Source organism: Vombatus ursinus, unplaced genomic scaffold (genome assembly GCF_900497805.2).
Source record: "Vombatus ursinus unplaced genomic scaffold, bare-nosed wombat genome assembly UNPS02014932.1, whole genome shotgun sequence".
Classification (NCBI taxonomy): domain Eukaryota; kingdom Metazoa; phylum Chordata; class Mammalia; order Diprotodontia; family Vombatidae; genus Vombatus; species Vombatus ursinus.
The window spans coordinates 340,604-356,856 of NW_020954710.1; positions in this window are offsets into that span (position 1 = coordinate 340,604).

Consider the following 16,253-nt stretch of genomic DNA (forward strand, 5'->3'; position numbering starts at 1 on the left):
GCCTCTCCTCCCCTTCTGACAGACTTATCTGGGAATATTTCACAGTGCTACCTGCCTAAGCTGCCTCGCAGGAGGGGGAGTGCAGAGTTACTTGGTCAACACCTACTCAGCTCTGTGTTTAGCGTGGAAATTGCCTCTTTCCTATGGACAGTGAGCCAGAAAGGGTGATTTAGAGGTGGCAGAGTCATTTATAAATCACAACCATATGAAATCTACACAAAAACAAGAAACCATTTGTTTAACTTTGAGGCAGCATAGCAGAGAGTGCTGGATGTGAAGTCGAAGAGACCTGGGTTCAAATCTCATTATTGATATTGACCAGCTGTGCGACTTTAGACGAGTCACTTATAATATCTGATCCCCAGTTTTCTCACCTATCAAATAGTGATGTCTATCTATCATCCATGTTACCTATCATCTATTTATTTATCTACTTATCATTTATCACCTATCATCTTTCTTCCTTCCTTCTTTCCTTCCTTCTTTCCATCTTCCCTACTTATTTCCTTCCTTCTGTCCTTCCATCCTTCCTTTTCTTTCCTTCCTTCTTTCTTTCCCCCTCCCTCTCTACCTTCCTGCCTCCTTCCTTCCTTCTTTCCATCAAACCTGTAATTTTATTCATTCGAGCAACCTTTAATGAAAGTATCCCTGGTGCCAATACACATCAGCATTTGCTCTGCCATTTACAGTCTTGGAGAGGATTTCCTAGGGGCACTGGGAAGAGGTTAAATGACTTGCCCAGGCCCACACAACCAGAGGTAGTTCTTGAGCTAAGGTTATTGTGTGATCAAATAAGAAAATGCCTGTAAAGTGCTTTATAAAATGCACAGCATTGTGTAAATGTTAGCTATTATTGTCATCATCATAATCCCCATGGTGGTTACTTATACAACTCTAGGCCTGACTGGAATTCCTTGCTGCCTTTCCTCAGCCTCCTGGTTTATTTGACATCCTTTAAGACCCAGCTCTAATCCCATCATTCTGCAAAAAGCCTTTTCCCCCAAACTCAGTCTCTTCTCTCTGAGGTCAATTTCTATTTACATTATCTATCACTGCAGATAGCCACTAGACTGAAGTCACAGAGGATGGTGATGTTAACCAATCCCTACCCTTTTTCTGTCCTCACAGTTTTTCCTGGGTTCATTGTTCTAGGAGGTGCCTTTCTCCACAACATAGGAACCAGGGTCCAGGTGTTTACATTTTGCTCCCATCTCAAATTCTTGAAGAACAATCCTATTTTTAACTCTAGTAATCTAAGTGGTTCTAGGGGAGGCAAGGGTGTGTTCCTTCAAGAACATTCAAATCCCTTCTTATGTAACAGATTTTTCCCAGCATTCCACTACCATCACCACCAATTTCTAGTGCCTTCCCTTGAGATCAACTGTCATTTGCATGGTATATATCTAGAATGTATATAGTTTTGCAGGATGCCCCCCCCTTTAGAATTTGAGCTCCTTGAAGGCAGGAGTTATCTTTTTGCTGTTCTCTATATAGCATGAGCTCTGAGAGAACTATCCCAACTCCCACTTTCATTATCAGGTCCCCAAAGTTAAGCCTCTATATCTCTCTTCAGAGCTCTAGAACAGGGCTTCTTAAACTTTTTTTTTTCTCCACTCCCCCAACCATGTTCACAGTGCAGAGTGCACATGCTTTGTGTTCAGAACCAAGGCTTCAGTGAAATTGCGTGATGCACCATGGGCAAATGCTGCTAGAAACTCCTCAGATTCATTATGAGTTTGATTTTTAACTAAATTTTAGTAGTTGTGCTTTCAGAAACCTTTTACTGTTGCCAAATTTTCTCAACCTTATATGGGGTCGCAACCGACAGTTTTAAGAAGTGTTGCAAGGTAGCACTAGAGAGTTGGGAGGCAGTCATTATAATGCTACATAGTTCGTGAGCCCCCATTGGTGTGCTTCCCCTAAGATTTTCTGTTAATATCATTTAGTCAGTCAAATGTAAGTAGCTTGAAAAAGGGTTATTTAATAAATTCGTACATTTGGTATCATATGTCTCACCAAAAATCTGACATACTCTCCCACAAATACATACAGAGTCCAAGGGACAGTGGGCCCATGAGAAAACACATGTGGCCAAAGGGCAACAACCAGCTTCTGATTTCTGAGTATCCTTATCTTTCCTTTGTCTTTACGCAGGGAGTTTCCTTTGGGCATACTGCAGCTCCTTTGCTGAGATTTTTGTAGAGCTGTGACTCTGTCCACTCTATCCTTGGCTGCCAATGCAGACATAGAAGTTACCCAGTGTTGCCCCTGGAATGATGCTAGGAGGATGGGAAGTCCAAAATCCTCCTGACCTTTCAAAGCTGCCAAGGCCAAGGAAGGGGGTTTGAAGGGAGGAGACCAAGGCCAAAGCAAAAGTGCTTCCCTTCCCATATCAAGTGACTCCTTCTCAGGACCTTTTATCTGAAATATTCTCACCTCATTCCAGTTCTCTGGAATCTGAATGGCCAAGAAGTGATCAAATAATCTGGGTTCTGAGCTGGATTCTCCTATTTTAAAGATGACCATTACTAATTTATCTCAACCAACATAAAAATTCTTTTGGTTAACATCATCCCAATTCATTCAAGATCCTGTACCACTTTTTCTTTTCTTTTTTTTGGAGTTTATGTCTTTTTTTTGTAATTTCTTTTTGTCATTTTAAAATATTTTTATTAACATATTTATTTATTTTTAGTTTTCAACATTTATTTCCACAAGATTTTGCGTTCCAAATTTTCACCCCATCTTGCCCCTCCCCCCACCCCAAGATGGCATGCATTCTGAATACCCCTTCCCCTAGTATGACTTCCCTTCTATCACTCCCCCCTTCTCTTATCCCCTTCTGCTTCTATTTTCCTGTAGGGCAGGATAGATTTCTGTACCCCATTCCCTGTATTTCTTATTTCACAGTTGCATGTGAAAACATTTTTTTTAAACATGTGTTTTTAAAGCTTTGGGTTCCAAATTTTCTCCCTTCCTCCCTCCTCACCCACCCTCATTGAAAAGGCAAGCAACTCAATATAGGTTATACATGTGCAGTTATGCAAAACACTTTCATAGTAGACATGCTGTGAAAACATAACTCTATTTCCCTTAATCCTATCCTGCCCACCCATTTATTCTATTCTTTCTTTTGACCCTGTCCCTCCTCAGAAGTATTTGCTTCTGATTACTCCCTTTCCCAATCTGCCTTCCTCTCTATCATCCCCCTACTCTCTTGTCCCCTTCCCCCCCCCATTTTCCTGTAGGGTAAGACAGATTTCCATACCCAATTTAGTGTGTATGTTATTCCCTCCTTAAGTCAAATCTTATGAGAATATGATTCACTAATTCCCTCTCACCTTCCCCCATTTCCCCTCCACTGTAACAGACTTTTCTTTTCTGTTTTTTTGTGAGATCATTTACCCCATTCTACCTTTCCCTTTCTCCTTCTCCTATTATAATCCTCTCTCACCGCTTAATTTTATTCTCCAGATATGACCCCTTCATCATCAACTTGCCCTGTGCCCTCTATTTTTATCTATCTATCCATCTATCTATCTATCTATCTATCTATCTATCTATCTATCTATCTATCTATCTATCTATTTATCTACCTATACGTACATACATATGTATAATTTTTTCCCTCCAACTACCCTAATACTGACAAACTCTCATGAGTTACAAATATCATCTTTCCATGCAGGAATATAAACATTTCAACCTTAAAAAGTCTCTTATGATTTCTCTTTCTTGTTTACCTCTTAATGTTCCACTTGACTCTTGTATTGGAAAGTCGAATTTTCTATTCAGTTCTGGTCTTTTCTTTTTTTTTATTACTTCTTTTTTTAGTGAGGCAATAGGGGTTAAGTGACTTGCCCAAGGTCACACAGCTAGTACTTGTCAAGTGTTTGGTCTGAGGCTTGATTTGAACTCAGATCCTCCTGACTTCAGGGCCAGTGCTCTATCCACTGTGCCACCTAGCTGCCCCTCAGTTCTGGTCTTTTCATCAAGAATGCTTGAAAGTCCTCTATTTCACTGAATGACCACTTTTTCCCCTGAAGGATTATACTCAGTTTTGCTGGGTAGATAATTCTTGGTTGTAATCTTATCCCCTTTGCCCTCTGGAATGTATGTTCCATGCCCTACAGTCCCTTAATGTAGAAGCTGCTAAATCTTGTGTTATCCTGATTGTGTTTCCATAACACTTTAATTGTTTCTTTCTGGCTACTTGTAATATTTTTTCCTTGACCTGGGAACTCTGGAATTTGGCTACAATATTCCTAGGAGTTTTCCTTTGGGGATCTCTTTCAGTAGGAGATCAGTGGATTCTTTCAATTTCTATTTCGCCCTCTGGTTCTAAAATATCAGGACAGTTTTCCTTGATAATTTCTTGAAAGATGATGTCTAGGCTCCTTTTTTGATCATGGCTTTCAGATAGTCCAATAATTTTTAAATTTTCTCTCCTGGATCTATTTTCCAGGTCAGTTGTTTTTCCAATGAGATATTTCACATTGTTTTCTAATTTTTCATTCTTTTGGATTTGTTTTACAGTGTCTTGATTTCTCATAAAGTCATTAGCTTCCAATCACTCTATTCTAATTTTTAAGGAAGCATTTTTTTCAGTGAACTTTTGGACTTCCTTTTCCATTTGACCAATTCTACTTCTTAAGGTATGCTTCTCCTCATTGGTTTTTTAGACCTCTTTTGCCATTTGGGTTAGTCTATTTTTAAGGTGTCATTTTCTTCAGTATTTTTTTGGATCTCCTTTAGCAAGCTGTTGACTTGTTTTTCATGATTTTCTTGCATCACTCTCATTTCTCTTCCCAGTTTTTCCTCTACTTCTCTTATTTGCTTCTCCAAATCCTTTTTGAGTTATTCCATGGTCTGGGACTGATTCATATTTTTTTTTCTTGGAGGCTTTGGATATAGGAGCTTTGATTTTGTTGTCTTCTCCTTGTATGTTTTGATCTTCTTTGTCACCAAAGAAAGATTCTATGGTCTGACTTTTTTTTGCGCTGTTTGCTTATGTTCCCAGCCAATTACTTGACTATTAAACTCTTTGTTAAGGTAGGGGTCTGCTTCCAGTGTGGAGAATGAACCATCTCAAGCTTTGGGGATTTGGTGCAGATGTTTTCAGAGATACTTCTAGGGACCTATAAATTTTCAGTTGTTCCAAGGTGGTATGATCAAAGGTGAGGTGTTTACTCCTTTCCTGGCCTGGGGTCTGGTCTATAAGTGACTGAAAGCTCTCTTTTCTGCCTTGGAAGTGTGAGGAGGATTTCCTTTCCACTACTACCACAAGCTCCACCATGCCAGCACTCCTTCTCACCCCAGGCCTGCGACTCAGATTCAAGCAAGGGCAAAGCAAGAGAATCCTGCTCAGCACCAGCAAAGAGATCTCTGCAATACCCTTCTGACCATGTACTTGATCCCCCTTCTGTCTGTAGGCTGAGAGTTCTGGAAGCAGCCAGTGCCCTGGGGCTGCACCTGGACTGAGGTTGGACCAAGCTTCTCTCTCACCGAGGTCCAACAGACGTATCCTACTGACCTTCTAAATTGTCTTTGGCATTCGTGGGTTGAGAAGTCTGGAAACTGCCACACTTGCCCTTGATTCAGTCCCCTGAGTCTGGCTCCAGGTTTGCTGAGGCCCAGTCTTTGCCTGTGAGGCCCACACTCAACTATGCTCCTCTGCTAGCCCAGTGCAACAGACCTTTCCCATCAACCATCCAGGTTGTCTTGGGCTGGAAATTTGTTTTACTCTTTTCATAGGTTCTGCTGCTCTAAAATTTGTTTGGAGCAATTTTTACAGGTATTCAGAGGGGTTTGGAGAAGAGCTCAAGCAAGTCACTGCTTTTACTCCACCATCTTGGCTCTATCCCTTCAATCTTTCTCTTCAGACAGCTAGGAAGAGCACTGCAAAGAACACTTGGTTTGGGTTAAAAAGAACTGAATTCAAATCCAGCCTTAAATACATACCAGTTGTGTGGCCCTGCATAAGTCACTTTCCTTTCCTTAGCCTCAATTTCCTTATCTGTAAATGGAGATAATAAGATAATAATTGCATCTACTTCCCATGATTGTTATAAGAATGAAAGGAGATAACATTTGCAAAACACGATGTAAATGCTAGATAGCTATCAAAATCTATCTTTATTCAAGAGACATACAGTTTACTGTAAATGATGTTTTTTGAGCAGACACGATCAGATCTATCCTGAAAACAGGTATGGTAGTATTTGATATTGCTTTTTATTTTATTTTATTTTTTCTCAATTACACATAAACAATTTTTAACATTTGGTTTTTTTAACCTCTGTGCTCCTAATTCTCTCTCTCCATCCCCTTCCTTCTTATTCAGAAGGCAATCAATTTGATATAGATTACACATGTGCAGTCATGCAAAACATTTCCATGTCAGCCATGTTGCAAAAGAAAACACAGGCCAAAAGCAAAACAAAAGATAATAACGAAAATTAAAATAAAAAAGTATGCTTCAATATGCATTCATATGCCATCAGTTCTTTCTCTGGAAGTTGGTAACATTTTTCATCTCAAGTCCTTCAGAATTGTCTTGGATCATTGTATTGCTAAGATTACCTAAGTCATTAAGAGCTGATTATCATACAATATTGTTATTAATGTGTATAGTATTTTCCATCCTGTTCACTTCACTTTGCCATTCATGTAAGTCTTTCTTGGATTTTTCTGAAAGTATCCTGCTTGTTATTTCTTACAGCACAATAGTATTCCATCCCAATCATATACCACATCTTAATCAGCTGTTCCTCAATTGATAAGCATCCTCTCAATTTCCAATTATTTGCCCCCCCAAAAAAAGCTGCTATAAAATTTTTGTACATATGTGTCATTTTCCCTTTTCTTTGATCTCTTTGGGGTGCAGACCAAGTACTCGTATTGCTAGGTCAATGGGTATGCACAGTTTTAAAACCCTTTGGGCATAGTTTCAAATTACTATCCAGAATGGTTGGATCTGTTCACAACTCCAATAACAGTGCATTAGTGTCCCAATTTTCCCACATCTCCAACATTTGTTTTTTTCCTTTTCTGTCATTAGCCAATATAATAGATATGAGGTGGTATCTGAGTTGTTTTCATTTTCATTTCTCTAATAAATAGTGATTTAGAGCATTTTCATATGAAAATAGATAGTTTTGATTTCTTCTTCTGAAAATTACCTACTCATATCCTTTGACCATTGAGAGATGACTTGTATTCTTATAATTTGACTCTAATCTCTATGTATTTGAGAATGAGGCCTTTATCAGAGAAACTTGCTATAAACAAGTTTGGTTTTTTCCCCTAGTTTATTGCTTCTCTACCAATTTGGCTGTTTTAGTTTTGTTTGTACAAAACCTTTTTAATTTGACGTAATCAAAATTATTCATTCCGTATACCATAATGCTCTCTATGCCTTGTTTGGTCATAAATTCTTCTCTTATGCATATATCTGACATATAAACTCTTCAATGCTCACCTAATTAGCTTATAATATTGCATTTTATGTACAAACCATGCACCCAATTTGTCCTTATCTTAGTATATGGTGTGAGATATTAGTATACCAAGCTTCTGACAAACTGCTTTCCACTTTTCCCAGCAGTTTTTGTCAAATAGTGAATTCTTGTCCCAAATCTTCTATCTTCAGATTTGTCAAAGGGAACTGACATTTCTATAGCACTTTAAGACTCGTAAATCACTTAAAATATGTTATCTTTTTTTTGAGTCTCTCAGTAACTCTAAAAGTTAGACATTATAAGTATTATTATCTCTATTTTAGATGATGAAGTGTGTCATAGCCAAGAGAGATCTAGCCTCAAAGATAAAGGCACTTGGGATAAACAAATGCCTCTGATGTATGCTGGCTGTGTGGCCTTCGCCAAGTCACTTAACCTCTCATTGTTAAAAGAAATTCTCTAAGACAATACATTTCATAAAAGGCACAGATAAGCATTGTTGAAGGGGTGTCCTCATCTGGAAATTCTGCATATCAATGAAATATTGACCTAATCCCTAACAACTATGGATGAGGAATCTGAGGAATCAAAAGGTAAAGAGACTTTGCCGTAGTCACCCAGTTAGTAAGCATTTGACATGGAATGTAAAGCCAAATCTCTGAACTCCAAGCACATCAATTTATTTACTCTACCTCCAAAACATCCTGAAATCATAATCTAACTGACTTCTTTTCTAGAATGTGATCTGTTGGGGGCAGACGCTACATTTTTGCACTCTCTCCCACCAGTAGGGAAATGAACTTTAACCATCTGGGATTTTTCCAGTTCTAATTTCTCAAAAGCTCTGAAACAGAGACTAGTTCCAAATCAAGTGCTGTAACACAGTTGAATGATGGTGTTAAGTTTGTCTGTTCCAAAAACCAAGCAGTTCCATAGCTACAGGAGATAATGCTGACCGGATGCTGACTTTTTTTTTTTTTTTTAAATCAGGCTCAGTTAGGGTAAACCACTCTATAATCTGAACTTCTTTCAGTAATCAAAGTCTGTTGTTTCTTATACCTTTTTCTTGCGGAAAAGATCTGGGAATTTCAGAGGACTGCAAGCTGAATAAATCCACAGAGGAATAAGACAGTCAAAAAAGTAAATATGACCTTTGGCTTTAATAAAAAAGTCACTGTGCACTAGGGAAAGTAGGTAGATAGCAGTCTTTGGTACCCTCTGCTCTGGTCAGACCACATTTGGAGTATTGTGTTCAATTATGGGTCAATTTTAGGAAGAATGTTCATGAACTAGAGAGTGGTCAGATGAAGACAATCAGGAAAATGAAGGGGTATGACATCTAATGGAAGCAACAGTGGGTGCTCAGCCTAAGGAAAGGAAGAGTCATTTCATTTTGGTTTGCTTGTTTGTTTGCTTTTGATGGGAGGAGAGGAGCTTGACAACTATCTTCAAGAATTTAAGAGCTTTCTTATTCAAGAGAATAACAATAATGAGACAACATACCAAAACTTATGGGATGCAGTGAAACCAGTTCTTAGGGAAAGTTTTATATCTCCAAATGCTTACGTGAATAAAATAGAAAAAGAGGAGATCAATGAATTGGACATACAACTAAAAAAAAACTAGAAAAAGAACAAACTAAAAATCCTCAATTAAACACCAAATTAGAAATACTAAAAACCAAAGGAGAGATTAATAAAATTGAAATTAAGAAAACTATTGAACTAATAAAGCTAAGAGCTGGTTTTATGAAAAAAAAACAGTAAAATAGATAAACCTTTGGTTAATTTAATTAAAAAAAGAAAACCAAATTACCAGTATCAAAAATGAAAAGGGCAAATCCACCGCGAAGGAAGAAGAATTGAAACAATAATTAGGAACTATTTTGCCCAACTGTATGCCAAGAAATTTGACAATCTTAATGAAATGGATGAATGTTTACAAAAATATAAGTTGCCCAGATTGACAGAAGAGGAAATAAAATACTTAAATAACACCATCTCAGAAAAAGAAATTGAACAAACCATTGATGAATTCCCTAGGAAAAAATCTTCTGGGCCAGATGGATTTACAATCAAATTCTATCAAACATTTAAAGAACGATTATTTCCAATACTATACAGACTATTTGGGAAAATAGGTGAAGAAGGAGTCTTACCAAATTCTTTTTTTATGATACAAATATGGTGCTGATACCTAAACTGGGAAGAGTCAAAACAGAGAAAGAAAAGTATAGACCAATTTCTCTAATGAATATAGATGCAAAAATTTTAAACAAAATATTAGCGAATAGATTGCAGCAACTTATCACAACAATAATACACTATGACCAGGTAAGATTTTTACCAGGAATGCAAGGCTGGTTCAGTATTAGGAAAACTATCAGCATAATTGATCTTATCAACAACAAAACTAACAGAAACTACATGATCATCGCAATAGATTCAGAAAAAGCTTTTGACAAAATACAACACCCATTCCTATTTAAAACACTAGAAAGCATAGGAATAAATGGGGTCTTCCTTAAAACAATAAACAGTATTTACCTAAAACCTTCAGCAAGCATCATATATAATGGGGACAAGCTACAAGCATTTTCAATAAGATCGGGGGTGAAACAAGGATGTCCATTATCACTACTGTTGTTCAATATTGTACTGGAAACATTAGCTTTAGCAATAAGAGGGAAAAAAAGAAATTGAAGGTATTAGAATAGGCAAAGGAGACACAAAGCTATTACTCTTTGCAAATGATATGACGATATACTTAGAGAATCCTAGAGAATCAAGTTAAAAACCATTTGAAATAATAAACAACTTTAGCAAAGTTGCAGGCTATAAAATAAACCCACATAAATCATCAGCATTTCTGTATATTACCAACAAAGCCCCAATAGCAAGAGATAGAAAGAGAAATTCCATTTAAAGTAACTGTAGACATTACAAAATATTTAGGAGTCTACCTACTGAAACAAACCCAGGAACTATATGAACACAATTACAAAACACTTTTTACCCAAATAAAGTCAAATCTGAATAACTGGAAAAAAAACATCAGTTGTTCACAGGTAGGCTGGGCTAATATAATAAAAATGACAGTTCTACCTAAGCTAATTTACTTATTCAGTGTCATGCCAATCAAACTACCAAAAACTATTTTATAGAGTTAGAAAAAATAATAACAAGTTTCATTTGGAATAACAAAAGGTCCAGAATATCAAGGGAACAAATGAAAAGAAATGCAGGGGACGGTGGCCTAGCCATTCCAGATCTTATATTATATTACAAAGCAGCAATCATCAAAACTACTTGGTACTGGCTAAGAAATACAGTGGTGGATCAGTGGAATAGGTTAAATATGCAAGACACAGTAGTCAATTACTATAGTTATCTGCTATTTGATAAACCCAAAGACCCCAGCTTCTGGGATAAGAACTCACTATTTGACAAAAACTGTTGGGAAAACTGGAAAAAAGTATTGCAGAAACTAGGCATAGACCAAAATCTAACACCATATGACAAAATAAAGTCAAAATGGGTTCATGATTTAGATTTAAAGGCTAATACTGTAAGCAAACTGAGAGAGCAAGGAATAGTTTACTTATCAGATTTATGGAGAACAGAAGAATACATGACCAAACAGGAGAGAGAGAACATTATGAAATACAAAATGGATAACTTTGATAACATTCAATTGAAAATTTTTTGCACAATCAAAGTCAATGCAACTAAGATTAGAAGGAAAGTAGAAAATTGGGGCAGAATGTTTACAACCAGTGTCTCTGATAAGGGCCTCATTTCTAAAATATGTAGAGATTAAGTCAAATTTATAAGAATGCAAGTCATTCCTCAGTTGATAAATGGTAAAAGGATATGAACAGGCAGCTCTCAGATGAAGAAGTTAAAGCTATCTATAGTCATATGAAAAAATGCTCTAAATCACTATTGATTAGAGAAATGCAAATCAAAACAACTCTGAGGTACCACATCACACCTATCAGATTGGCCAACATGATAAAACAGGAAAATGATAAATGTTGGAGAAGATGTGGGAAAATTGGAACACTAATGCATTGTTTCTGGAGTTGTAAAATGATCCAATCATTTTGGAGAGCAATTTGGAACTCTGCCCAAAGGACTATAAACAGTGCATACCCTTTGACCCAGCAATAGCACTTCTAGGGCTATGTCCCAAAGAGATCATACAATTTGGAAAAGGACGTACATGGACAAAAGTATTTATAGCAGCTCTTTTTGTGGTGACAAAGAGTTGGAAATTGAGAGAATGCCCATCAATTGGGGAATGGTTGAACAAGTTGTGGTAAATGAATGTAATGGAATGCTATTCTGCTATAAGAAATGATGAGCAGGCAGACTTCAGAAAAACCTGGAAAGACTTATATGGACTGATGCTGAGTGAAATGAGCAGAGCCAGGAAAATGTTATACATAGTAACATCCACGTTGTGCAATGACAAATATTGATAGACTTACCCCTTCTCAGCAATGCAAGGATCTAAGACATCTTTAAAGGCCTCATGATGGAAACTGTTATCGACATCCAAAGAAAGAACTATGGAGTTTGAATGTAGATCAAAGCATATTATTTGCTATTTTTTTCTTCTGTTGTGTTTTGTTTCCTCTTTCTGGTGGTTCCTCCTATTGGTTGTAATTCTTACTTACAACATCAGTAATGTGAAAATGTATCTTATAGGAATGTATAGGTATAGCTTATATCAGATTGTGTGCCATCTTCAGGAGGGTGGTGGGGAGGAAAGGGGAGAAAAATTTTAAACTCAAAAGCATATGGAAGTGATTGTTGATAAATCAAAATAAATTAATTTAAAAAAAAAGAAAGACTTGTGCATAATTAGAGCTGTCCAAGAGAGCAATGAACTGCTTTGGGTTTCCTCCTGCTAGATGCCTTTGAGCAATATCCGGATGGCTATAGGAATATGAATCTAGGCCTGGAGGGAAATGCCAGTGGTCATCTAATCCAAATCCTTCGTTTTACATGTAAGGAGGCCTATGAAGGCTAAATGACTTGCCCAAGGTAGTATGCATCAGAGTTAGGATTTCAGTCTAGGTTTTCTGACTCCACAGGCAAGGGCTCATTCCATTATACCCACCACACCAGGGTAGAGAAAGGTGGTATGAAGGATTCTAAGTCAGATCTGGGTTGCACCAGATGGGCTCTGAGGTCTCTCACAAATCTAAGGCTCCAGGCCAGATGGGGAATATCAATTTCTCTCCTTGGGTGATGTCAGGCAGCAATATAGCACAAAAGGGCAGGGAAGTGAGGGAGATAATAAATCATCCTATTTGTCTTATTATGGTCAGCTGACAGGGTTAAGCAATATGGAGACTCTGGATATAAAGGAAGAAAGCTTTCCAATATCTGTTCACAGAGGCGCTAAGAAGGAGAGAGCAAAACTTTTGAAAAGTACTGCTTAGATGTAGTGCTGGGTCTGGGTAGCTTGGCAAAGTGGACATGAAGTCAGCAAGATTAGGGTTTGCACTTATCCAGCAAGGCACTTACTGTGTCTGTTTCTCAGTTTCCCTATCTGTAAAATAAGAATAAGAACCTTTGTGGTACTTCTAGAGGGCTGTTGTGAGACTCAAATTATATAACAAATGCTGACTGTTCCCCACAATTTATGGCACTATTAGACACCAGTCACTATTATTATTATTCTTGCATTCAACTGAAGTCAGTTCAACATATTTCAATCAGTCCCTATTGTGGGTAAAACACCTTAATGGGGTTACAAAAATAAAAATGATAAAGCCCCTTACTTTCAAGGTGCTTGCCTTCTATTTGTTGAAGGAGTACAGATAAACACAATGCAAAGTAAGAAGTGATGGGAACAAAGGAATAATTGAATCTAATACAATACAATTAATTCAGCAAGTCAGTGCAATGAATAAGAGTTCTGGTCTTAGAGTCAGGAAGAGTTGAGTTCAAATCCTGCTTGATACACTTACTAGCTGTTTAACCCCAGGTGACCTCTATCTGCCTCAGTTGCCTCATCTGTAAAACCAGGAGGTTGAACTCAATGCCTTCTAAGGTCCCACCCAGTTCTAAACCTCTGGTGCTAAGAAGTATTTATGAACTTCCTACCATGAGAGTCAATATGGCATACAGGGCAGAGTAAGTAGGGAGAAAGTAACTAGATTCTAAGGGAAAAAGTTCTAGGTTCAAGTATGACTTCTGACACATATTGGCTTTGATCCTGAGCAAGTTGCTTCAACTCTCAATTCCCTAGCACTAACTAGATGTTTCAGAGAAGAGACTGATTTGCATTGGTACAAGAATTTCCAGCACTAATGAAGTCACAGGCCTGTTAAGGAAAAAAAGGGAAAGGGAAAAAAAAAAAGAAGAAAGGACCAGGAGGGAAAGGGAGGGAAGTGGAAGAGAGGGAAAGAAAGGGAAAGACCAGGAAAAGAGAGGAAGGGGGAAAGAGGAAAGAAGGAGAATAAAGGGAAGAGGAGTAGAGGAGAAGATGGGGAGAAGGAAAGGATGGAAAGAAGAAAGAAAAGCAGAAGGCTCACTTCAGAGCTTTAGGAGACATCAAGTGCTCGAGTCCTGATATGAAAGGTGAACCATCCAAAGAGACAAATAATTAGCTGTCAGAAAGGTCTCTACTAGGAGAGTAGTGTCATGAAAGGCCAGAAAAGAGTATCCAGGAGGAGAAAGTAGTCAACAATGTCAAATGCTGCAGAGAATTCAGAAGAATGAGCACTGGTAAAAAAAAATAAACAAACAAACAAACAAACACAAAATGAGATTATCCACTTAAGAAATCATTGGCAACTTTGGAAGGAGCAGTTTCAGTTGAGTGATCCCATCTGATGCCAGATCAAAAAGAATTAAGAAATGAATGAGAAAACATGAGGTAGAGGCAACAAGTACATACAACATTTTTTTTCTGTGTTTAGCCAAGAAAGGAAGGAGAGATATGGATGAAAGCTTTAGGAAATGGTAGGGTCTAGTAACTTCAACCCCATAAAATGAGGGAAACTTGTGCATCTTTTAAAACTTCCTTAAATGAAGGGACACATATATAAGAAGAGATTGATGATTAAAACTGAGTGAAAGAGGAGGAAATCTTCTAGAGGATTATAGGAGAGGATTGGGGCCAGGAGCACAAAGGAAGGGATTGACCTTGGTGAAGGGAAGAGTCACCTCATTATCAGAGAATGGAGTTAAGAGAATGGGGGATGATGCCAACAGATCTTAAGATGAAGAGAAACAGAGCAGGGGGCTCATGACCCAGATGATTTCTATTTTTTTCTATTTTCAGTCATCAGAACCTCAGGCCCAAGATACCAACTCTCCCTGGCCCATTAAAGAGAGACAGGCCATGGAGGAGTCTAGTAAAGAGAAGCAGATAACCAGGGCTATGAGTGATTGTAAAGCAATTGAAACCAAGTTCATAAGAAGATCTCTGAAGAATTTTGTCTCATTCTCAGAAAGAAGAAGATTCAGGGCAGAGAGAGTGGAAAATTAAAATCTTAGAAGGAATATAAAGGGCTTGGTTTAAAAGAAAAGTTAAGATGCCACAAATCCCAGGACAATGATCATCCCCCCCCATACACACACACCCCCATCACATTTCTAACACTTATGTAAGATGATTGTAAAAATTTTCAAAGAAGCCACATATAGCAAGTCAGAGGCAGGAAAGTATAAGAACTATATCCTCAATACATACATGGCAGTATAGGGAGCTGCCTTAGTGTGATAATTAGATGGATGAAAAAACAGACCCCCAAACACACCAAAATGTCTCTTTCAATTCCTCCATGCAATTTTCCATCACACCTGAAATTCTCATCACCAGCTATTCCTTCGAATTAAGGTATTGTCTCCAGAAGGTCCCCATGAAAATGTAATTTTATTATTTGAGAGTGGAGTGGCATTTGATCAGATTAGCTAAATGCCAATTTGGCAAAGTGGAAGTTAGGGTCAAACAGCTGAGAAAGGTCCAGATGATAGGAAATTATGCAAAGAAGGTATGCCTGGAAGGGCATAAAAATGGAGGATTCTAGGAAACATGTGCCGGAGGAAGTGGGAGATGATTAGAGCATGGGGATCACAGAGGACTGGTGGTGTTAGGAATAAAGCAACTAAGACAAAAGGAATTTTTGCCTACCTGAATGCACTAAAGCCAGCAACTCCCACTAGGCCATTATTTCTATAAATCACCAGCCCACAGAACATGACACAGCCTCTACAGGCCAGCATTTAAACCAAACAGCTAAGACGCTGGGGGCTTTCATCCAAATTAATCTATTTTTTTGCTTCACACTAAATCAGAAAATAAAGGCAATGTGGTGTACTCAATATTACACTGGACTTGGGGTCAGGGAAAGATCTGATTTCAAATCCTACCTCATATACTTATACACATACTCTTTGAAACTAGGCAAGTCACTTAACTTGTCTTGGCCTCCATTTTCTCATCGAAGAAATTAGGGGGTTGGATTTGGTGACCTCTAAGATCCCTTCCAGGTCGAAAATTATTATATAAGATCCTGTGGAATATAGTAAAGTATATGGGGTGAGAGTGAAACTCTTCAGCTCCATACACATTGTATGAAAAGGGTGCTGGATTTGGAGACAGAAAACCAGAGTTCTAATTCTATCTCTGTTACTAACTTTGCTTTATAATCCTTAAAGTGCCATAGAAATGGGGATTGTTATTATCATTAATGATGAAAATCAAAATGCTGATGATATTATTAATATTACTAATATATCCTTCTTATCTTTTTCAATGGAATTCAGATAC